The sequence below is a fragment of the Solanum verrucosum genome, unplaced genomic scaffold (genome assembly GCF_900185275.1).
Source record: "Solanum verrucosum unplaced genomic scaffold, falcon-dt-bn FXZP01000232.1, whole genome shotgun sequence".
In the NCBI taxonomy this organism is placed as follows: Eukaryota; Viridiplantae; Streptophyta; class Magnoliopsida; order Solanales; family Solanaceae; genus Solanum; species Solanum verrucosum.
In genome coordinates, this window is record NW_026020017.1 from 725,011 (window position 1) to 750,829 (window position 25,819).

Below are 25,819 nucleotides of genomic sequence, written 5' to 3' on the forward strand. Positions count from 1 at the left end.
CAAAAACATCAATTTGGAAGGGGAAAAAGAATAAAAAACAATACTCCACTTATAAAATTACATTGAGTATGTCTATTTTTTATTCTAGCATTCATGAAACGAATGATAAAATGGACTTCCATAGTAAGTTTGAACAATAGTCAAGAAAGTAAGAAAAACAGTAACAATCAAAGCAATTAGTGACCACGGACTATTAAAATATATATCAATTAATTCAGCAATTCAAGTCTTCCCTTTGCTATTATAATGTTCTTGAATATTCCTCTTCACATTCTTGAAATGTAATGGATCATCTGCCCCATAAATTTTTAATCCTTTGTAAACTTGTACAACTTCTTCATCACTTCCCAATGTGTTGAATATTATCTTCTCTTCTCTCAATTCTTTCACATCATTTGGTGAAATCACTAGTGATTTCATGAAATTTATGTATGACACAACAACTCTATCAATTGGACCATTTGAACATAATTCATATGCTATCATGTTCATGAAAAATACTTTAATGTATGTTGAAACATACCAACATGGGAGTTTTAGTTTTCCATAGTAATAGTGAGATGTAAATCTCACACCTTTTAATGAATCAATTCTACTAGGTCTAAAATGAATTCCCTTTGATTTCAAATCCATGACGGAATGAAACACGTTTGTGAGCAATCCTGATTTGTGTGGTACATGGTTTTTCCTCCAACAATTGCAAAAATAATCAAAGATGAAATCATAACTTCGTGATTGTGTGACATAGCTTCATCGTCACTACCATTGACAAGTACTCTACGAAAAACTTCAAGAAGGTGAGGGGGTCTGTCTCAATTATCGTGTTTTCTTTCATTTTGATGTCCTCTTGCTTATCGAAAAACATTTGAGAACAATAGCTTTTTACCTTCTCTTCAAATGAATGATATCCACCACCTTGATCATCGCCATATCTCAACTTAACCAAGAGCTTGAGAACGCGAAAAAGTAGTTGCATGTATTTAACAAAAGGTCAAGATTTAATATATATATATATATATATATATTATAGAAAGTAATATTCACTCCTAATAACATGCATATTTCCAACAAAAAAAACTTGGTTTTAAATTTTCCAAATTTCCATACTTGAGCCTATGTGACTATGCCATTGATACCTGATTTTCGAGCAAATATAGGTCACGTCTAGTGACCAAATAAACCGCAATGCCAAGGTGTTTGATAGTGTTGCTCTGTTTAGAGGCAGAATTTGGTGTGGACCTTGTTGATATCTCGATATCATTTAGTATGAAACACGCGTCAAGGATCATCATTCGTGCAAATCCATAGTTGTTATACTTATTCACGAATTCTTCAAGGTAACAACTTCTAAAATCCTCAATCTCCCTTAGAATTTCTTCAAGGAAGAAATCTTGTTTTTTGATACTTCCATGAATGAACATTTCTAGAGCCTTTGGCTTGAAATCTTCAACAAAATTGAGTTCTAACTTTCCATGGTGATAAGGTCCCAATGAAACAACTTAGGATCATAGTCATCACTTTTTTGATTGTCAATTTTCATGAATAATGGAACTTTTGGTATTTTTTTTTCGGTTTTCCATCCGGTGTGCGGTACCCATGTTGGAGCCCGACTAAATTCGGATTCGCGCCGGGAAGTCCCACATTGGGTGGTAAAGCGCTACCTAACAAAGACGACTCCGTACCCAAGGGGGCTCGAACCTGAGACCTCTTGGTTAAGGATGAGGGAGTACTTACCACTCCACCACAACCCTTGTTGGTGGAACTTTTGGTATTTGACGCTTTCTTGATATAATTTGTTTTCTTGGGATAGTAATGTCGTCCAACATTTCAAATTCTAAGGACATTTTTGGTATGCTTCCTGATTGAACAAGTAACGTTAGTCAATTGAGTTTAAGTTTTATGCACTTACGTTATAAATTAATATGTGCATAATCGAGTAACTTATAGGGTAATTATTGAAAAATATAAATGAATTTAAGTTGTACGCACCTAAACTATGTAAAAGAAATACACAATCAGGTCACTTAAAAGGCAATGACACATGTTATTTAGGATTTCCTTACTACTATCTCAGAGTATGGAACTTGATCAATTTATAGATAGAGAAAGTATGGAATTTGATCAATTTATAACTAGAGAAAAGTATTCAAACTCATATGAGGTTTTAAATTGTATTTATTGACCAAATATATATTCAATCAAGATAATTTACTTGATATAACATGTTAAATATCAATAATAGTATGCTACGACTATTTCATGTTAAATTGAGTAACATATAAAAAAATTATATACACTATCAATTTATATAATTTAAATCTTAATATACGCGTAACAAAAATTTCTAAAATCGAAACAAACCCTTCTTATAGAGCTACATAGACTTTACCACAATAAACGATTAAAATAATAGTTTTCACGATAAAACTTAGAAGATAAAAATTAACAGACTTAATGTTGGTAACTACTAGTCTACTACTACTACTACATACTTAGGGTAACAAGTAAAGTATGACAGGGCATGATCTACGCATATCTTATTCCTATCTTGTGGATAGAGTAACTATTTCTGATTGACCCTCGTGTTGATAAGAGGCTTACAATATTTAAATATATTAAAGAGTATAAGAAAAATACATTTCATACCTGTATTAAGATTTGGACTTAGGACTTAGGTTTCATGAAGCATGCAACACTCTTATAGGATTTACTAGTTTCACGGCATGTGTGTTGCACATGTGTATCACATATATAGTATACAGTGTTGTAAAATAGAATTAATATTACTAAATTAATGTTTTTAGTAAATAATTATAACAGAAAGAACACATGACCAATGTTTTTAAATGATTAATACATATTGTCATAGAGTTACTTGTATTTTGAGATCATTTTGACCAGATATCATTTAAACATTTCAAAATACATTCAGAATTTCAATATCGTGAGAAAGTGACATTTCTTTAGTAGTACTATTTTTACTTCACTCAATTTTGTAAACAAATCTAACCAACAAATCTTTTTAAAAAAAAATGCCAATAGCCTTTCTTCTTGAGGTTATGAACTTAAATGATGGACACCATTTAAGTATAATTATTCTCTTAAAAATTCACACTTGAAATTTAGTATGTGCATGACACTAATAAGGATTACCATAAATATTTCAATATTTTATCTTTATACGTAATTTATTTTTTACAAAATATTATTACTCAATTAATATTTGAGGAAGACTATCATAGAGAGGTAATCTTTTAAAAAAAGGGTACTTTGTTGTTAGAACGAATGATGGTTAAATAGAGGTTTGAGTGTATGCCAAATATTTAGCGTGACCAATACTTTGTTATTTATATACATTTAGTAGAATAATTTAATTTTAATATATGAACATCACCTTTGTTGAAAAATATTTCATTTTATTAACTTTCTACCTTATCTTTCTCGAATTGTAGTCTTTTCATTTTTTCTGCTGTATACATATCATATAGTTGTTGTCTAATGAAAGTATCTAGTATCTTATAGAAGTTTTATCGTGATATAAAATATTTACCTTTTCAATAATAAAAATTAATTGATGAATAAAATTTAAAGTGTTATTTATAGAATCCTTTATTTGATTTAAGAATATTTTATGACCAATCACTATTTTCTTATCTATATTTATATAGCTAGCAAGGAGTATATCTTGTGACATAACATTTTCTAAAATTAAAATGAGCACAAACAGGAAATTCATACTTAAAAAATTGCATACTCAATAAAAATATAAAAACGAAAAAACATATGGAACAATACATAGCCATTGAAGAAGGAAGACAAAAATATATGTTCATGCTACATTCACTATAGTGTTCCATTTGATTGAAATATCTTTCCACCAACACGTTACACTCTCCGTTCATTCTTACTTACATATGTATTAAACAATTATATAATTATTATCATGATTATATTATCATATTATAAGTAAAAGTGAAAATCTATTTTTGAAATAGTGGATATAACATCAAGACAAATAATTCAATGGACTATGTTGATGCCCGTAATTTTAGTAAAATTAGAAAGAAACTCCTTTGTTTGAGTGTTAAAGAATAAAAAATGAAAAAACAAAGAAGAAATATCTTACCCAAATCAAGCGACCTTTTTCACATTTGTTTATTATTATTGTCTTTCCCACAACTTTTCATCACTATTAACTCATGAAAATCGTAAGAAAAAATATGAGTGTGAATTGATGGATGATTTGCTACAATTTGTTCACTGACTCTTTCTTATATGGTACCTCGAATTTCGTTGAATTTTTTACTTAATCAACTGTTCCAAATAACATTTGAGATTTATTAAGAAGAAGAAGAATAGAAAACTTTTTTAAAAAATCGTAGTTGAAAAGTGAGAGGAAACCCTCTATTTATAGCTAACAAATAGTAGTATGATTAGGTGCTAATAGTGCCTTGTCAGAAAAGTTACAACCTTTCAAAAAAATCATTGTTCATCGGAAAAGTCACAATTCATTGGAAAAGCACAACCCTTTGGAAAAGTCACAACTCTTTGGAAAAATCACAACCCTTCGGAAAAGTCACAACTCATCAAAAAAGTCACAACCCATCAAAAAAGTCACAACCCTTTAACGTGAAAAGGTATTTACTTTTAATATTAATAAATTAATAAATAAAATAAATTGATTATTTTTAATTGGGGGTATTATAGTAATTTAACATTCAAGTTTGGGAGTTCATGCATTTAAGGTAGTATAGATTATGAAGGAATAATACAAGCCTTGCTTCCATAGTAAAGAATAAATATTAACGTGTCATATATTTGGGTGCTTTAAATAAACAAAATAAAGACATATTTACTTTAATTGAGAATCAATTTTCTTTTTTATTTTTATGGAATAAGATGTTGTGTTAATCAAGCAAATCATTTTATTCAACTCTTTTTTCTTCTGGTGTTTTGCAAAAAATAAGAATAAAGTGTGAATAGAGTCTACCTTGATTTTGTGTCTAAAACAAAAAAAAGGTTACATAATTACATATTTAATATGAAGAGATGATATGGGTTTTTGTCTTTAGATATACTAGGTAATCTATCTGCGCTTCGTGCGATTATAAATATATCGTCAAGCTTAATTAGAACATATAATGAAAATAACTTAAAGTTCTTTTCTTGTAAAAGTGAAGATGACGTTTGGCCATGCGATACCATATCGCTATGTGAAATCGTGAAATGGAATCAACGTTTGGACATGCGATTTCACGCTGATTCAATCTCATGATTTCATATCATGAGATGAAATCTCATATTCTCCAAAAATCATAATATGAGAATTCCATATCATGATTTGAGATTTTTTAAATACAAAAATTGACCTACAAGTTTATATTTTGTTAAAACAACCCCACATTTATATCTAATAGCTGTTTATTTCATACTAGTTAACCATCATATTTTTCTATATTAATTGATATAAAAAAATTGAGAAATTGCAATACTAAAATATATATATGAAAAAATCAAACAGAAAATAACAATAAAAGAAAAAAACAATAGAATTAAATTAGTTTCAAGAAAAATAAGAAGAAAATTATAATTTTTTCTTGGAACAATACAAAGACATATTTCTTTATGCGCAATTTTATATACGTTGCTATCTCATTTTTGGGTGTTTTAAATTATTTATGTTATTTCACTAATAATTTCCTTTATATAATACTATTTACGTTTATATATTTATTTAACTATGTAAATTTAGAGTTCATGTTTTTTTTCTTGCTTATAATTTAAAATTTTCACAATTATTACTTAAAAATATGAGCATATAAATTTTTTTAATTGATAAAATTAATAGCTTAAACTTTTTGTTATATATCTATACAAAACTTTCATATGAAAGGCATAAAAAATAATATTTCGTAAAAAATTTACATTAAAAAATAGAAATAATAAATACACAAGAGAGCTCAAATATCAATTTTGTATAGAAACTGAATAAATTATATTATCCAAACACTACATAAAGATGAAGAAGTTAAAACCGAATATCAATAATTTCATATATCAATATGTGTATGAGTTCTGATTTTTAATAATGAATATGGAAAATTTGGACAATAAATGATAATAATAGTGACTTTTATTCTTATAAACTAATAAAATAATTAAGAAAATAGGGAAAAATTAACTTTTTTGGCTAGTGCAATATTTCTTTACTGTCAACTTTAATCACAGATTCATCATGAAACGTAATATATATAAATGGATGTTAGAATTTTTTTTGGAGAGTTACGTCTTTCCATTTTTAAAATTTATTTAGTGAGCAATTATCTTATTCTTTAATTGACTAATTGTGTAAATATTTTTTAGATATTGAAAATTAGATAACAAGAGAAATTTCATAATTAGGAGAGTTAAAGGGATGGTTAACTTTTTTTGAAGCTATTTGAAATGATATTTCATTAGACTACTCTATTTTAATAATTTTTCATTCATTAAGGAGAAAATGAAAGATTTGAGTGATAAATATTTTTGCCTTCAAATTTATAATAACTAATAGGAATAAGTGGAGTAGTAAAATTTGAGGTATTTAAACTCTTATAATAAATAATAGAAATTAATGAAGGGAATAGTAATTGACACATTCTTTAATAGTAATTATAAATAGAATTATAGTAAAAATTACAACAATAAAAAAATAAAAAAATAAAAAAATAAATAAGGATCATTGGCCAAAGAAAGGTGTCAAATCATTTTTAAAAAAATAATTATTTTAGCTTTATATATATATATATATAATTTTTTTTCATTTTTCTTGGAGAATGAAAGGTTGAAGTTAAATATTTAGGCTTTTAATTTACAATTAAGAATAGGAATAAGTAGAATAATAAATTTTGAGACATTTAAGTTTTTACAATATATAATAGAAATAAATGCAGAGAGTAATAATTGACATTTTTTTAAATAGTAATAATAAATTAAAATATAGTGAAATTTATCAAAAAAAATAAATAGGATCTTTGTCTTTTTTTTTCTTTCTTTTTTATGAAAACGAAAGTATTGCATATAATGTTTATAGTTTCTTTAGTTTTTCATTAGAATTATACAAATACTTAAATTTGTTGTCAATTTTCTTAATTCATTGCTTGGATAACATTTTTTTTCTTTTTGTAAGTTATCAAATTTCCGCTCTTTAAAATGGTTCTAATCTTAGTATCGTATTTAGGAATGCACTTCAGCATACAAATAAACAGTAACATCGAGTACATAATGTTCGTTTTAGAATGTTGCAAAAAATTATCATAATAAAAATTTAGAAGAACTAATCATAATTTAACCTAATGAATTATGTATGTACAACTATAGTCATATAAAAGAAAAAGAAAAAAAAATCTTTATAGTTTAAGTTCTTCAATAAAGTACATAAATGAAATATAGAGATCAAATTACTATAATAATAATTTTAGTTTCTTCCTCAACTTTCTTCTTCACCCTACAAGCACAAATAGTATATTATGAAATTGTTAGTTACTCCATGATTTTATTTGGATTGAGTTTATTCAATTTAGTTTCAAAGATTAGTTAAATTGACTAAACAAAATAAATAACATCACATAAATTATTAAAGTAAAAAAGATAATTTAAAAAATTAAAAGAAGCATTTTTACCCATAGATTCTTTATGACTTTGTTCAAAGCAACCACATGATGTGATGATTAGCATTTCTTCCTCACCCTAATGTATGATATGGTGATGGAGAAGTGAAAAAATAACTTTGAATGAAATTTTTCTTGCTACAAAATATGAATTTATATAGGAAAAGAGGAGGAATACCATAAAGTGTCATAACCTAATAAATTTAATTTTGGGGGTTATGAAGATTAAAAAAAAAAGGAGTTATGAATATTATTAAGATTATAAGTTGAAGAGGTCTGAGTTATTGGTAGTTATTTCTTATTTTATTAAAGATATTAAATATATATTATAGTGGTAGGTGAAAAGTTGAGTAATTGAATGTGAAGACTTTTAGAGATATTAAAAATAAAATAATTAAATAATGAAGGAAAAATGGTAAAAAAAAAAAGAAGAGAAAAAAGATAAATATAAATGGAGGCCATAGAGAGGTGCCATATCACCTTCTCTATGTTTCTCCTTTATATATATATATATATATATATATATATATATATATATATATATATATAAATAAAATTTATAATCATATCATTATTTTTTTTTAATTCAAACATATGTCTTATTATTAAATAAAAACAAAGAGATAATAAATTGTCTAAGACCCAAAAGTGGCCCATAGGAAAGAAACAACAAAAAATTAAAATAAAAAATTAAAGAAGCAGTAAGTAAGCAATTTAGAAAATGGTTCCCAAAATTCCCAAAATTAGTCTGTTCGACATTCCTCAAAATCACACCAGATGAGGCTTCATCTTCTCCGATGGAATGTCGGCGTAATGTCTGCCTTCACTAGCATCGACTCCAATAAACCAGCTAAAATCATCAATGCACCCAAGTTCAGAGTATAATCACTTATACGTCAAAAGGCTCTCACTGACGCCATGATTCTGCACCTAAGAAGACTTCTTCAACTTGATGAGTGAGTATCTTAGCTGGGATCAAGCTGCATGATGGAGGCGACCACACACAAATCACTCTTTGTAAGGAATCGATTGGACTTTCATTTCAGTTCATACCACTATTAGAGCATTATTCTCCGTAAATCATCGATCTCACACGTAATGAGATCCATCGAAGCTAATACCACCGTGTATGATTTCAGATCTAGAGAGGTAAGCATCCTAATATCGATCTCATAGCAGAATTGAAAATACACAATACTTTACTAAGCTTTGATGATGACTTTATTTCTTTCTTGTTGCAGTGTAGTATCATTGTCTTGATATTATTCCCTTGTAATTGTTCCTGTCGTAGCCCTGCGTATCAACTTGCAATCTGTGCATCTGTGGTAAATCCCTTATTTTGCATCTTTTTTATTCTCAAATTAGGGATTTGATTCTTTTCCAATTGAATGAAGGCTTGTGCTTGTTGTGGTAACTCTTGTATGTGGAAATATCTTTGTGTATCTATACCTGCAAAATAAATAACATAATTAGTTAAAATATCAGTTAGTTTATTTCCTTCTCTGAATGTGTGAACCATCTCCCACATTCCTATTGTGCATTGAAAACTTTATATTTCTCACATCCATAGCAACAATCCAAGGAACCTCCCAAACTCCATCCAGGATTTTCTTTGTAATCAATGAATCAATTTCTATAGTTAATGGTAGACAACCTTTTTGAACACAGTAATCCAGACCTTGTTTAACTACTCTTATTTCAGCTTCAATTGCTGAAACTTCTCCTATTTTCTGTGATTAAGCATATACCAAATCACCTTCATCATTCCTAATACAAAATGCCAATGCACTAAGACCAGGATTTTCTTGGCTACACCCATCAGTATTACATTTGAAACTCCCCCAAGTCACCACCTTGCAGCAATTTAAAAGAGTATATTCTTCCAAATGTTTAACAATTAGTGGGCAAGTATTAGGTATTTCATTCAACCATGGATATCTAACTTTAGCCAACAAGAAAATCATTCTATTCACACCTAGAATCAACGATTATCTCCCTCATTTTTAGCGATCAAAGGACAATCCCTTATCTTATGATCCATTTTTCCACAACCAAAACATGTATTTGTATCGGCTAGACATTCACTTCAATGGATTTTTCCACACCTTTGGAACTCGGGTACCATTTGCTCACTAGAACCATTACTTTGGAAATGATTACCTCCACCGGACCTTGAATGTGAGAAATTACAATTATCTTTTCTTTCCCTCTTTGACTCTCTAGTTTTCTCCCTAAGCTTCTCTTCTTCTATTTTTTGTGCATGAACTATCAAACGGGATACATCCATCTCCTTAACAAGCATGGAAGTTAGGCATTCTTTGACTACCAAGTCAGAAGCACCCGACACAAACTTACTCATCCTTGCCTTGAATCGGCAAGCATAGTTTTAGTATATTTGGATAATTGTAAGAATTTCAAAGCATACTCCTTCACACTCATATTCCCTTGACGAAGGTTAATGAACTTAAGTACCTTTGCCTTCCTCATCTCAAGGGGAAAGAACATGTCACTCCCTGAGGCTACCCCCTAAACTGACCTAAGATCACGAGTGACACCAAGCTAACCTTGAGTCTGGAATATATCAAACATATTGAAAATGACTAAGTAAGACATGTACTATGTGGAAGCTAAAAATAGTGGATATCTGAACTGGGGAAAAACCCAACTAGTCTGAATATATATGATAATAATAAAAGTTTAGTGATGACTAAAACAACACTTAACAACTCGAGCTGAATCTACTACTATGTCTGAAAAGTCTCTACTGAATTGAGTTGTTGGGATATGCCCCCAACTAACCCTAACAAAACTGAAAACTAGAAATAAAGACTAAGATAGAAAGCATGACTATTAACCTCAAAGTATGAGGACTCATAACTGAAGTTGCTGAAGTCATAAGCTGAACAATGCATAACTGAGCAATGATATAATCTAAACAAGGATATAAATATGTACTGAAGTATAACTGAAAACTAAACAATGCAATGACCAAATACTAATCATGAAGGTAACATGCTGAACTGTATAGTGATGTAAATGCTGAAAACCTGGTCAATGCACTAAGAGTCTCACTGTGGGAGCTACTATTAACCGACATAAACCACGTGACCTAAACGTGGAGTGCAATGTATATGCCCCTCGGGAGGACCCAATATGCCTTGCCATGGGTATAGAGGCATGACTGTGGCGTGATTACTAAAACTGATGCCCAACAGAGGGAACTTATAAACCTACGCAGGCACGTAGTTCTAGGACATTGAGGGTATGCTGAACCTTAGTACAACTTGGTGCTAAGTTTACTCCCAACTGAATATTCATGAAGCTAAAATGCACTAAATACTGAATAGCTCAAAACTAACATGCTAAATGAGAATGCAACATTTATATACTGTGAATATAACATTCGAAATCTAAAGGATGAATTTATGTCTGACTGGCCTAGCAAGTATAAATCATTAACTTGGATAAATTTACACAAGCTAGAGTTCTAAGTTCTATGCAAGGAATTATACTAAATTATCAAGAAACAAGTTATTTAGATCAAAGGAACCATAATTACAATAAATCTTGAAAATCTAAAGACCCTAGGTTTGAACAATTTATGAGTATATGAAGAACTAAATGAATTTTAGAGACCTAATGGAAGAAGGGAACCCACTAGTGAAATCCCACATACTTGGTGGCAAAATCTACGGAGAAATTCATTGGATTTTGGGGCTGTACTTCGAAGAACACACCCGCTTGTTCTTGGAAGAAATTGGCAACTTTTCCTCTATTTTTTTTCTCTAAGTTGGGTGATTTTTTGGAGAATGAGGGTTCTGGGTATGTCTGACTAGGTTGTTAGGCTTAGATTGAGTAAAATGACGTAGTGTAAGCATCAAACGACGTAGTTTAAATGTCAAACACATAAGGGGAAAGATAAAAACAACCCTGACTTAAGGCTGATGAAGTGCCACTCGCGAAGGGACTAACAGGCTGTCGTTTGAACCACTGCCCATCAACTGGGTCGTGGCCCAACCCAACAAGGCTCTACTGAAACGAGCATAACTTTTTACTTCGAGCTTGGATTTTAGCATGCTTAATGGCGTTTGAAAGTGGATTCAATTATCTTTAATCTGATAGGTCATGGGCCAACTAATTCATTTTGTGCTAAAAGATATGACCGTTTGAAGTTGATCCAACATCCTTTATTTCCAAATAATTGCCGACCCTTACCAACGACCAGACCTACAGTCTGTAGGTCCAACCATGGACCATACTGTTCAGCCGTGGGTGGGATCAGAGACCTCTAAATCTTGGACCCCAAGAATGGACCCCACCTATGGACCGTGGGTCCATCGATGGACAGTGGACCACAGTCGTAGGTCTCATCTTCTTGGATCCGAGGTGTTACAAAACAAATTAAGAAAAGCAACCTTAAATTTCTCCCAATCAAGAGGACCTGCAACAACCGCCCTTTCTTCCTTCCATTAATCAAACCAAAATTGAGCAACACCCTTAAGTTAATAAGCGGCCAACTCTGCCTTCTCAATCAAAGTCACACTTATAATTCCCGATTATCTTGTAAACCTCATCAATGAACTCTTGAGGATCTTCCTCAACCTTAGACTTAAGAAATTCCAGAGGATTCATCCTAGTAAAGCCCCTCACTCTAGTTGCCGTCGTACCCACATTTGGGTTCATGGGAGACACAACCTCTCTATTTTCTTGAGTCGTCATAGCTTAGGCTAATGCGTGAAATGCGGCTCGAAACTCTTCATTAGACACTTGCACGACCAAAGGACCGATTGACACTTGGGGAACCTCTTGTGTCACATTTTCATGAACATTCCTTCTCACAAAATTCTTTCGTGGGGGCATATTCTATAAAGCATAAACAAGGGTTACAAGAGGAGGACTTTTATAGGGATAAAATCTATGGCAGGACTTTTAGAGTAATGAAAGAAGTGGAATTTCTTAAATATATTATAACTACCTATTCACAAATATGGTGCGCTTCAAACTCATGAACACGACTCTACTCGACATGGCTTATGAGACATCCTAAGACTTTTTGAAACCTTGTGCTCTGAATACCAAGTTTGTCACAACCCAAAGTACAACCTAGATGTGACATGGAGTATAAGACCCCGAGAGGCCCTACACAAGTCACTTAGCATACATCATACAAGACAATATAAATAAAGATTAGAAAAGATAATATTTCAAACATCAAAGGACTTTAGAAAAGTAGAAGTCTAAATAAGTTTCAAAAGTGATGTAATACATCATAAGGAAGGTAATTGGGACGTAACTCATACATCACATACAAGCCTGAAACAGAAATGACATAAAACAATAAAAAAGTCTCGGTCCTCGGAACATGAGGACTCACTAATCTTCCAAAACTCAAAAGGATCAGCTAGCCACGAGCGGAGGGAGAAGAATCGTCAAGCCCTACATTAGTGAAACAATATAGGCACAAATATGTATTATTATATGGAATGTACTAAGTATGAGGGGAATGCAATAAAACATGAGATGTGATCATAAGGGGACATAATCAAAAACATGATGTCCATGAACAATTTTAAATATAGTAAAACCATTTAAAAAGATTCATAAATCATTAACACGGTCAATGTATTTTTAAATTATAAAGGAAGCTTCATAAAATATTAGTAGTTAACTTATTTCAATTTTTGGGAAGTTTACCATTAACCGACATAGACCATGTGAGCTATAACATGGAATCCAGTGTCTGCCCCATACCAAAAAGGGGTGTCCTCACTTTCCAAGGTAAGGATATAAAGTCTGAGCTAAAGTGGATCCACTGACTATTGTTTACCTAAGACCATCATCCTATGGTGGCACATAATTTATGGGAAATGGGTAATCGCCGCTAGTCCACTCCATGTTAAGCATAAATCCACGAAATAGTCATTAATCATATTCATATTATCATTCATGCAAAAGTAAAATTAAGATACTAATCCAAACTAGAAACATCGTAGAGTAGCTCCTTAGACCATGGGTGAGAAAACCTTTCGCCATTCATGATCTTTTCATAATATCTTTGTAAGGCCCACACTCATTTAATTCATACTAAAAATACCCTACTATTAGTGGAAATAGTTTTAAAAGCGTGATCTATAATCATTGATGACATATCCAGATACCATACTAATCAAGTCCTAATTTAGGAAAATAGCCCAAAAGCATTAAGGATAAATCTAGACGTCATTCATGTCATGTGACCAAACTTCATAGAACATATAGATACCTTCATCTACAAGCTTACATAAGTCATACACATTGATTTCATGAAAATATGCATGATTTCCTAAAATTATATTCATAGGTTCAAGCTTCTTCATATATTCATGTAAGTTAGGATTTATAATCAAAATTCATCGACCAATGCATGAGTTCACATGGAATTAGTTGAAAAGCATGTAATTAAGTCCAAATCATCAAACTAATGTCATAATCATGTAATTGAATCCATACAAATAGAACCTATGAGAAATTGAGAGAAAACCTAATTAATTTTTGGAAATTGAATTGGAGATTTGAAGAAACTTTGGGTACTCAATGGGTGATTGGAACCCGTTGATGAACTCCCTACATACCTTGATTGAAGCCCTAAGCAATGATGAAGAAAAGAGACTTGAACTTGAAGAACCCTAGCTTCTTTTTCTTCTTCTTCTTCTTCTTCTGTGATCTAGAGAGAAGATTTTTGGAGAGAACCTTGGAGAGAATTTAGGAATTTGGTCAAGTTTAGAGAACTTAGGAGAATGAATTGAAGTGGGTATTTTTTAAGACTTAATTCACTATTATAATCTTGAAATAGGGTTTAAACAATGCAGTTTATGTACCAAACACTTTGAGGAAATATTAAAATGACCCTAACTTTAAAACTGACGTGGTGCCTCACAAGAGAGGCTATACAAACCGTCTAAGGCTTCACGGTCCATGAAACGCTTCACGGGCCGTATAGTCGGTGAAATTTCACCTGCCCAACAGGGCTCCACTAAAACGGACATAACTTCTTACTCCAAATTCAAAATGAGGCAAACTTGGCGGCGTTGGAAAGAGGACTCAAAGACCTTTAGTTTGATAGGAAACTGAACACCTACATCATTATGTGCTGTGAGATATGATTATTTGAAGTTGACACAAAACTTAAAAATGACGAAGTCCCTTTCACGAACAACTTCACGGTCCGTGCAAAGCTTCACGACCTGGTCCACGACTCGTGCAACTCTAAACGGCCCATGAAACCTTTCATAACAAACCTTCAAGTTTAACTTTCACCACTGTTGGTTGTACGGCCCATGACACCCTCTATGGGCTGTACCAAGTTCCACGATTTCTGATGTGTTACATCTTTCTAGCTTTTATAGGTAATTGTGTGTTAGTAATTCATAAGTAATTGAGTGTTGTAATATAAGAGTAGATTACTCCAATCCAAGTATTATAACTTTCTTGAAGTATAATTTTTCTTAAGAAGTTGCTACTGGATATTATTTTGATCGTCATAGTTCCAAGCTGACAAGTGTTTCCATTCTTCTATCTAGTTGTTGACTATGTGTCAACAATTCAAAATTAATAGGTTGTTCCAAACCAAGAAGTATAATTTTCTTGAAGTATAACATTTTTTAAGTAATTACTACTAAATATTATTTTGATCGTCGTAGTTCGAAATTGACAAATATTTTCATTCTTCTTTCTAGTTGTTGAGTGTGTGTGAGCAATTCATAAGTAACTGATTGTTGTATCCAAGAATAGATTCCTCCAATCCAAGAAGTATAACTTTGTTGAATTGGACTCTTCTATTAAAAAACCTTCTTAAAAAAATCTTTCTATTTTTGTTACCCTCAATCCTCTTTCTTTGTTACCCCCAATTCTGTCTTTTTTTCATCACCCCGGATTCTCTCTTCTATGGTTGATGTTATCGCTGAACAAAGTTTTTTAGCTTTCTATTGAAGAAGGTAGCGATTTCCGTCTATGTTGGACCAGTAATGCTGATTTTTATTCTTGTTTTGACTTTTATGACATGTTTCGGTTGATCAAAATGACATTCATGTTTTTAGGTCAATGGGTGCTAGAAGTGTTTGAAAATCTATAATTTTATTTTGATTCTTGGTATTTCTTCAGAATTTTGAGTTAAGAGAACTTGCTTTTCTGTTGTATTTTGTTAATGGGTATTTCATTCGCCGGGCGAATCATCAAGCTTTGATTTTCTTTGTTTGTTAATGTACATATTTTTCTGCTATTTTTTCTAAAATGGAAATATTTACACTAACAGTTGCCATATCTGTATTTTAGTTTTGATCATCTGAACTAAACATGAGAATTTTCTCGATTATAGTGAAGTGGGTCTCTCATAATTCAATTTCAAGAAACTCATCTGCTACAAATTGTGACGAAGAGGGGAAATGAGATTTTCAACAAAGAAGAACATGTAGAAGATTGGTGCTTTGAATGTAAAGATGGAGGAGAGCTCTTGATTTGTGACTATGAGCAAGTCCTTTTGCTAAAAAATCAATTTTATTTTTGGTATATTTGATGAAATAAACTAGAAATATGGTCATCATAAAAATGTTTCCAAATGATGGCCATGTTTCAAGTTTATTTCATCAAATATACCAAAAATAAATTGAAATTTTAGCAAAAGGACTTGCACATAGTCACAAATCATGAGCTCTCCTCCATCTTTACATTCAAAGCACCAATCTTCTGCAAGTTCTTCTTTGTTGAAAATCTTCTTGTCCCTCTTCGTCGCAATTTGTAGTAGATAAGTTTCTTGAAATTGAATTACTAGAGACCCACTTCACTATAATCAAGAAACTTCCCATGTCTAATTCAGATGATCAAAAATAAAATGCAAATATGGCAATTGCTAGTGTAATTTTTCCCTTTTAGAAAAAAATAGCAAGAAAAATATATACATTAACAAACATAGAAAATCAAAGCTAGATGATTAACTAGGAAAATGAAATACCCATTAACAGAGCATAACAGAAAAACAGGTTCTCTTAACACAAAATTCTGAAGAACTCCCAAGAATCATAACAAAATTATAGATTTTCAAACACTTCTAGTACCCATTGACCTAAAAACATGAATGTCGTTTTGATCAACTAAAAGATATCATAAAAATCAAAACAAGAAAAAGAATCAGCATTACGGGTCCAACATAGACGCAAATCACTACATTTTTCAATAGAAAGCTAAAAAATTTTGTTCAGCGATAACATCAACCATAGAAAGGAGAATTGGGGGTAATGAAAATAAAAAGAGAATTTGGGGTAACAAAAAAATAGAAGATTGAGGGTAATGAAAATAGAAAGATTTTTCTAATAAGGTTTTTCAATAGAAGAGTCCAATTCAACAAAGTTATACTTCTTGGATTGGAGGAATCTTTTCTGGGATGCATCAATCAGTTACTTATGAATTGGTGACACACACTTAACAACTAGATAGAAGAATAGAAACATTTGTCAATTTGGAACTACGACGATCTGTCACGACCCAAGGAAGCCCCTAGGCGTAACATGGAGTATAAGACCTCGAGAAACCCTATACAAGGTACTTAGCTTTCATTATACAAGATAATAGAATGAAAAAGATTAAAAGACAGTTCAATATATCAAAGTTTTTATAAAGCATAGCGGAAATCTAATCATTGCCTCAAGCCATCTAGTACATAAGAATGAATTCCAAAAATGAAAGTAAGGAAAGACTGAAAATGATAAATGTCCGATCCTCGAAGCATGAGGACTCACCAAAGATCAAAATCTCCTCTATGAATTCTAGCCATGAAACTGGAACCCTGATTGCCGGACCCTACATTTAGGGAAATGTAGGCAAGAGTATGCGTTAGTACAAAATATGTACCTAGTATGATAGCCATGCACATAACATATAAAAACATGCTTAAAAGAGATACTTTCATGAAATGTAATGACCAAGCTAAAACATGAGACAAGGTGATAGAAAACATGAGTCATAAAAACATGGTCAATGCACATAGTCATCATCTTAAACATGTATGAGATACTTCCTTGAAGTAAATTTAGTTCATCATAGCTTGCTTGGGAGAAGTATCCTTATACTGACAGATAAGACCATGAGAGCTATCATCATGGAATCTGGTGTCTCTCACACTGAAAAAAGTTGTCCTACTTTCCAAGGTAAGGACCATGAACTTCTAGCTTATGTGGATCCACTAGTTAATGTCTATCTAGACAATCCTATGTTGGCACATTGTTTATGGGACATGGGTAATCGCCACTTGTCCACTCGGTACTAAGCTTAGCTTCCACAAAATAGTTCTTATTCATATTCATCCTACCTCTTAAAGGAACATGGATAATCGCCTCTTGTACTTACATCATATGACATGGGTAATCGCCTCTTGGTTTTTAATTAGAGAGCATGGGTAATCACCTCTTGCCTCATCATTAGAATAACTCCTTATCATTGGTTCATTTTAGGTGAGAAAACCTTTCAACCCTAAGAACCCTTATTATGTGAGAAAATCTTTCACAAATCATGCTTTCATGTGTATATGAGAAATCCTTTCAACAACACAAAAGTAACAACATAATTGATACTTCACTTTTAAAGCATCCTTAAAACATTTACATTAATTTCTAAAGAACATACATAATTCCATAATTCACCTTTCATGGTTCAAAACCCACTTTAAATCATCAATATCTAGAAAACATGGGTTGGTCATGGGTTCATGGGAATTCATCATTAAATCATGTAATTATATCAATTCATGCTTTATAGATCATAAAACAATCAAATACATCAATAATTAAAGGAACTCATGACATGGAAGAAAACCGTAACTCAATTGGGGAAATCTATACTTATAAATTGGAGAATTTGGGAACTCCATGGATGAAAACTATCATACCTCAATGCCAATTTCTTAACTTCAATGGAGGAATTGGAGACTTTTTTTGGAACCCTAGGTTTAACCCTTTTTCTCCAAGCTTTCTAGAGAGAGAAATATTTGAGAGGAAGACTTGTTCTTCTTTTGTAAATTTGAGAGAATTACTTGAATGTGTTGATTTTGGGGTTAAAACCACTTATAAAGGGGTTCTAGGTAAGGGCAAAACAACATAGTATCAAGATAAAATAATTAGGAAAAGACCCAACTGCTACTGATTTATAGCTGATGCGAACCCCTAAATGGAGGCCCTCACGAGCCATCTGGGCAGTCGTGACCCTGGACTAGTGGCTTGGGAAGGCCCCTTGAACCCTTGTCCCACCTCACGACCAGCTTCATGAGTCGTTTTCCCCTTCACGACACGTCTGGAGATCAGTGAGAAGGGGTTAGTCTTGGGGTGGGTTCTGCCTCCCTCAACGGCCACCACCACGGGGAGTGAGGCTTACCACGAGCCGTCTATTGACTCATAGGTGGGGAGCCCCTCTTGTCCAAGCATTGGAAGGCTCCACGAGCACCAGCATGAGCCGTGGTGCCTTTCACGACCATGAAGGGTGCCATGGCTCAGTTATGGGATGGTGACCTCCCACTTGTCCCTTTTTCTAGAATTATTGATTACGAGGTGTTACATTATATACCCCTTGGGAAGATTCGTCCTTGAAGGGGGTTTTAGACATCACATGAAAGAGAAAAACTCAAATCTAGCAGCCCAACATGCATACAATTACATAAATGCACATATCCGAGAAGGAAACATAAACTCCAAGCAAAAGCATGTTCAAAACATCATATCATGAAGTCTATATGCCACTCATACTCAAATTCACATAAACATGTAGAAATCAATCAAGTTTACTTATTTTTTTTCTTCAAAACTTAAGCTTTTTCATGATCATGCATAAATGAGGAAATCATAGAAATATCTAAGACACATGACACCAAAGCTTAAACCATGAGGAACTCAATACCTCAAGCTAGAGTAGGGGTAGAAGGAAAGAGGTGAGGTTAACGGTACATCATATCGGCCTCGGCCTCCCAAGTAGCACCCTCAACTAATTGATTCCTCCACAAAAATTTTCACGAAAGCAACTTCTTTATTTCTCAACTTCTTGACTTGTCGGTCTAAAATCTCAACCGGGACTTCCTCATAAGAAAGATTCTCCTTAACTCCAAAATATTCTAAGGGGACTATAGTTGTTGGATCACCAACACATTTCTTCAACAAGGATACATGGAAAACTGGATGCACCGATGCCAATTCATTAGGCAATTCTAGTTCATAAGCCACCCTACCAATACGTCTCAAAATCTGATATGGGCCTACATATCGGGGACTAAGCTTCCCTTTCTTACCAAACCTCATTACAACCTTCATGGGTAAAATTTTCAAGTAAACCCAATCATTCACATCAAACTCAAGATCTCTTCTTCTAACATCGACATAAGACTTCTGTCGACTTTGAGCCGTTCTCAACCTTTCTCTAATAAGTCTAACTAATTTCATAGCATCATGTACCAACTCAGGGCCTATCAAAGCGAATTCACCCACTTCAAACCAACCTATATGAGATCTGCACCTCTTACCATACAATGCCTCAAATGGAGCCATACCAATGCTTGAGTGATAACTATTGTTATATATGCAAACTCAATCAAATGCAAGTGATCATCCTAATTACCTTTGAAATCAATCGCACAAGCTCTCAACATATCTTCCAAAGTTTGGATAGTACGCTCCTCTTTCCCATTGGTTTATGGATAAAAGACCATACTGAACTTAACACAAGTACTAAGACCATTTTGGAAGGATTTCTAAAACTGGAAAGTGAATTGAGTACCACGATTAGAGATAATGGATAAAGGCACTCCATGCAACTTTACCATTTCTCTCAAGTACAACTTAGCATAATACTCCACCGAATAAGAAACCTTGACGGGAATGAAATGAGCCGATTTCGTCATTCGATCTACAATAACCCAAATCGAGTAATGTTGTCACTTGGTGTGAGGCAAACCAACAACAAAGTCCATATTCAAATCTTCCCACTTCCAAGTAGGAATGCTAATATCTTGGGATAAACCTCACGGTTTCTGATGCTCAACTTTCACTTGTTGTCAATTAGGACACTTCGCCACAAATTCCACAATATCCTTCTTCATCCCATTCCACCAATAGACCTCCCGCAAATCACAATACATCTTGGTGGCTCCCGGGTGAATGAAAATCGAGAACTATGGGGTTCTGACAAGATCTTCTCCCTTAAGTCATTAACATTAGGAACACACAAACGACCTTGATATTTAAGCACGCTATCTCCCCCTTGGGATAAAGCCTCTACATACCTTTTTAGCACCACTTTCTTTAATTAAACCAACGTCGGATCAAGACCTTGCTTGGCTTTAACATCCGCCACACAAGATAGTTCTGACCCATTGTGAACCATAAACCCACCTTTAGTAGAGTCTACTAACTGAACACCCAATTGGGCTAATCTATGAACATCTCGAACTAGCTCCTTTTTATCATCCTTAATATGGGCAATACTACCCATAGATAATCGACTAAGAGTATCTGCCAATAGAACACTCATATAATAATACTTTAATAACTCAAGCCATCACCTTTGGCGAAGATTTAGATCCTTCTGATTAAACACATATTACAAACTCTTGTGGTCGGTAAAAACATCTATGTGAATGCCATACAAATAGTGCCTCCAAATATTTAAGGCAAAAACAACCGCCGCTAGTTTAAGGTCATGGGTAGGATAATTCTTCTCATGAGTCTTAAGTTGCCTTGAAGCATATGCAATCACCTTCCCATTTTGCGTAAGAACACATCCTAGCCCAATTCTTGAGGCATTACAATAAACCACAAAACCATTAGTCCCTTCCGATAAAGTCAACACTGAAGCGGAAGTAAGTCTATCCTTCAAGTCCTAAAAGATCTTTTCACATGCTTCAGGCTATATGAACTTAGCCTTATTTTGGGTCAATGTTGTCAATTGAGAAGCAATATAAGAAAACCCCTCAACAAACCTTCTATAATAACAATCCAAACCCAAGAAACTTCTAATATCCGAAGGGGATAGAGGTCTAGGCCAACTCTTAACCGCATCCATCTTTTTAGGATCTACCTCGATACCTTTACTTGAAATAATATGACCAAGAAAAGCTACAGACCTTAGCCAAAATTCACATTTGCTAAACTTTGCAAAGATTTGTTTGTCTTTGAGAATTTGCAACACAATCCCCAAATGGTTGATGTGATCGTCCTAACTTCTTGAATAGATCAATATATCATCAATGAGCACAATCACAAACATGTCAAGATATTGTCTAAACACCCTATTCATCAAATCCATAAAAGCCGCTGGAGCGTTAGTCAAACCAAAATACATCACTATAAACTCATAATGACCATACCCAGTTTGAAAGGCCGTCTTCGAAATGTCATCTTCCTTCACCTTTAATTGGTGATAACCAATCGAAGGTCAATCTTGGAAAAGTAACTCCCCCCTTAAAATTGGTCAAACAACTCATCTGCTACAAATTGCGACGAAGAGGGGCAAGAAGATTATCAACAAAGAAGAACTTGCAGAAGATTGGTGCTTTGAATGTAAGGATTGAGGAGAAGTCATGATTTGTGATTATGGGCAAGTCCTTTGCTAAAAAAATCAATTTTATTTTTGGTATATTTGATGAAATAAACTAGAAACATGGTCATCATATAAGTAATGGTTCAAGATCCACCATTACTTCTATGTTCAGTCACTTATGTCATTGCCATATGATTTGCAATACGTTTGAGGGCTTTTAGATCCCACCCTACTCTAAAACACTCATTCCCCTAGAGTTCCAAAGTGATTCTCATTCTCACTGCAATCGTTTTAAGTCGAAAAAAGCTAAGGAAAGAAAGAAGAACTGGAATAGAAGCTATCATTTTTGAAATTAAAGGGTACCAGTTGTTAATGGTTCTATGGTGTAGAGATTATCACTTTGAATTGGTAATGGAGATTATCTTCCTGCCAAAGGGAAAGGTTCTCAGATGTACTTTTTGTTCCTGAACTTGATCAAAATTTGTTGGGCGTAGGCAACTTTTGGAGAATGGTTTTAAACTTACGTTTGAGGTCAAGAAGTGTGTGATCTTTGATGCAAAGGGCCAATAAATCTGTTAAGTTAAAATGAGAGTAAATAGTTTTTCCTTTGATCTAATAGGGGAAAAGTTGGTTGCCTATCTAAGCCAAAAGATGACAAAATATATGGCATATGAGACTCATCCATTTCCATCACAAGGCCTTCTTGTACATGCTGAAGGAAGATATGGTTCGAGGACGACCACTTATGGAGGATGAACACGCAACTTGCAATACATGCCCATTGGGAAAGCAAAGTAGGATGTCTTTTGCCAAGGCAACCTGGAAAGCATCATTGAAGCTACAATTAGTCCATACTAATTTGTGTGGACCACATTGGATTGCTTCTCTTAATGGAAGTACATATTTTATAGCATTCATTGATGATATAACAAGAATGTGTAGGATTTATTTTCCTAGGTTCAAATCTAAAGTACCTGAAGTATTCTGGAAATTCATGGCTTTGGTAGAAAATCAAAGTGGTTGCAGGATTCAAATGCTAAGATCAGAAAATGGTACCGAGTACACATCTAATCGATTTGAAAAGTTTGTGGAAATGTAGGAATTGAGCATCAACTCATTGTCTCAAATACTCCGCAGAAAAATGGTGTTAGTGAAAGGAAGAACAAATTGATAATGGAGATGTCGAGATGCTTGTTATATGAGAAGGGCCTACCAAAAAAATTATGGGCAGAAGCAGAGATGTATTTTTTATGGAGAATGAGCATTGGGACTAGAAAAAGTTAACAAAAGCAGATTACAAGCAATCTACTAGATTTAGATGGGGATGATCAACCTGTGAAAGGAACAAGGTCGCTCTCTAGCATATACCAGAGATGCACTGAGGGCATTTTAGAGACTTCTGGATTTGAAGAAGTTGTTTCAGATCCCCAAATGGCAAGCTGCAATGGAGGAGGAGCTTGCAATGATTGAAAAGAGTGTGATCTGGTAGCTTGTGGAAAAACCACAACATAGGAAGATATTTGGTGTGAAGTGGGTTTATCGCACGAAATTGAATGCTAATGGATCTGTTAACAAGCTCAAGGCAAGACTTGTTGTGAATGGTTACTCACAAATTTTTGGAGTTGATTATTCAGAAACTTTTGCTTTAGTTGCTAGGCTTGATACTGTAAGGTTGTTACTAGCTATTGCTGCTCAAAAAGGTTGGAAAATCTTTCAATTGGATGTCAAGTTAGCTTTTTCAAATGGTTTTCTACATGAGAAAATTTATGTGGAGCAACATGATGACAAAGTGTATCTATTAAAGAAAGCATTTTATGGTTTAAAACAAGCTCCAAAGGCTCGGTACCGTCGAATTGATGATCCCTTGCAAGGATTAGGTTTTATGAAAAGCCTAAGGGAATCAACTCTATTTATTCAAAAAAGACATTCTGATATTGTGATTATATCACTTTTTGTTGATGATCTTCTTGTAATTGGCAACAACCTTGAAATGATAGATGAATTCAAGGTAGAGATGAAGAAAGTGTTCATAATGACAAACTTGGGAGAAATGTCTTACTTCCTTGGAATGCTGATATGTCAAACCCAAAATGAAGTGTTCATTTGCCCAAAAAAATATGCAAAGGAGATAATGAAGAAGTTTATACTGGAAGATTGCAAACTTATGAACACTCCAATGAATCAGAAAGAAAAGCTGATTAAAGATGAACGCAACGACAATGTTGACGAGGCAAGTTATAGAATATGGTTGGATGTCCCAGGTATCTCACTGCCATGAGACCCGACATTTTGCAAGCAGTAAGTGTCTTGTCTAGATTTTTGAATTGAGCAAGTGAAATGCACATGAAACAACCAAAAGAGTGATAAGGTATGTCAAGGGAACTTTGGACTATGGTGTTAGATTCGGGAAAAGTCAGAACTTCAAGTAGCAAGGTTATTCTGACAGATATTGGGCAGGGTCAGATCACCCATTTCTTAAAAGCAACTCTAAATGCTTTCCTCTTCCTATCATTTGCAAAACAAAATATAACTTCGACAACACTGTAACAAATAATCCTTATAACTAAAATACTCTCAGCAACTTCTTCATTAGCACTCAAAGTTAATGGAGATTATCTTCCTTCAAATGGAAAGACACTGTAGCTATTGAAAGTCAAAATTGGTAATGGAGATTATCTTCCTTCAAAGGGAAAGGCACTGTAGCTATTGAAAGCTACTCAAAGTTAATCACAAATGTACTTTTTGTTCCTGAACTTGATCAAAATTTGTTGAGTGTAGGGCAACTTTTGGAGAATGGCTTTAAGCTTACGTTTGAGGACAAAAAATGTGTAATCTTTGATCCAAAGGGCCAACAAATCTATTGAGTTAAAATGAGAGGAAAGAGTTTTTCCTGTGATCCAATAGAGGAAAAGTCGGTTGCCTATCCGAGCCAAGAGATGACAACAAATATATGGCATAAGAGACTCGGATATTTCCATCACAAGGCACTCTTGTACATGTTGAAGAAAGATATGGTTTGAGGACTACCACTTATGGTGGCCGAACACGCAACTTGTGACACATGTCAATTGGGAAAGCAAAGTAGGATGCCTTTTGCCAAGGCAACCTGGAGAGCATAAGTGAAGCTTCAATTAGTCCATACTAATTTGTGTGGACCACATAGGACTGCTTCTCTTAACGGAAGTAAATATTTTACAGCATTCATTGATGATATGACAAGACTGTGTTGGATTTATATTCCCAGGTTCAAATCTGAAGTACCTGAAGTGTACTGGAAATTCAAGGATTTGGTAAAAAATCAAAGTGGTTGCTGATACGCTCAAATTACACCTTCCTAAAGAAGTATAAGCGATCGTTATCAAGTAAATAACCCAACTTGTAGGTTGGGGTCGATCCCACGAGGAAAATGGTTTATACTTTACTTTAACCAACAATTCTATTCAATTAGCCAAAGTACTTCCAGAAACAACAAATAAAAAGGGGGGAATTTGTGAAACAAATTGTAAGAATTCAGTAAGTAATCAATAAACAAAAGTCAATTTCGGTTGTTATCAAGATGAGAAAATTAACTAGGGTAGACGTGTTCCCAACAAGCTCATAACGCAGTAATCCTAGTAATCGCA

At 33.3% G+C, this 25,819-nt stretch overlaps 1 protein-coding gene across 2 annotated transcripts in view; it reads right to left on the minus strand.

The window, feature by feature from the left end:
* LOC125820984 (uncharacterized) overlaps positions 1-25,819 on the minus strand; it is a 443,574-nt gene that overhangs the window by 56,649 nt on the left and 361,106 nt on the right. The window lies entirely within an intron of this gene.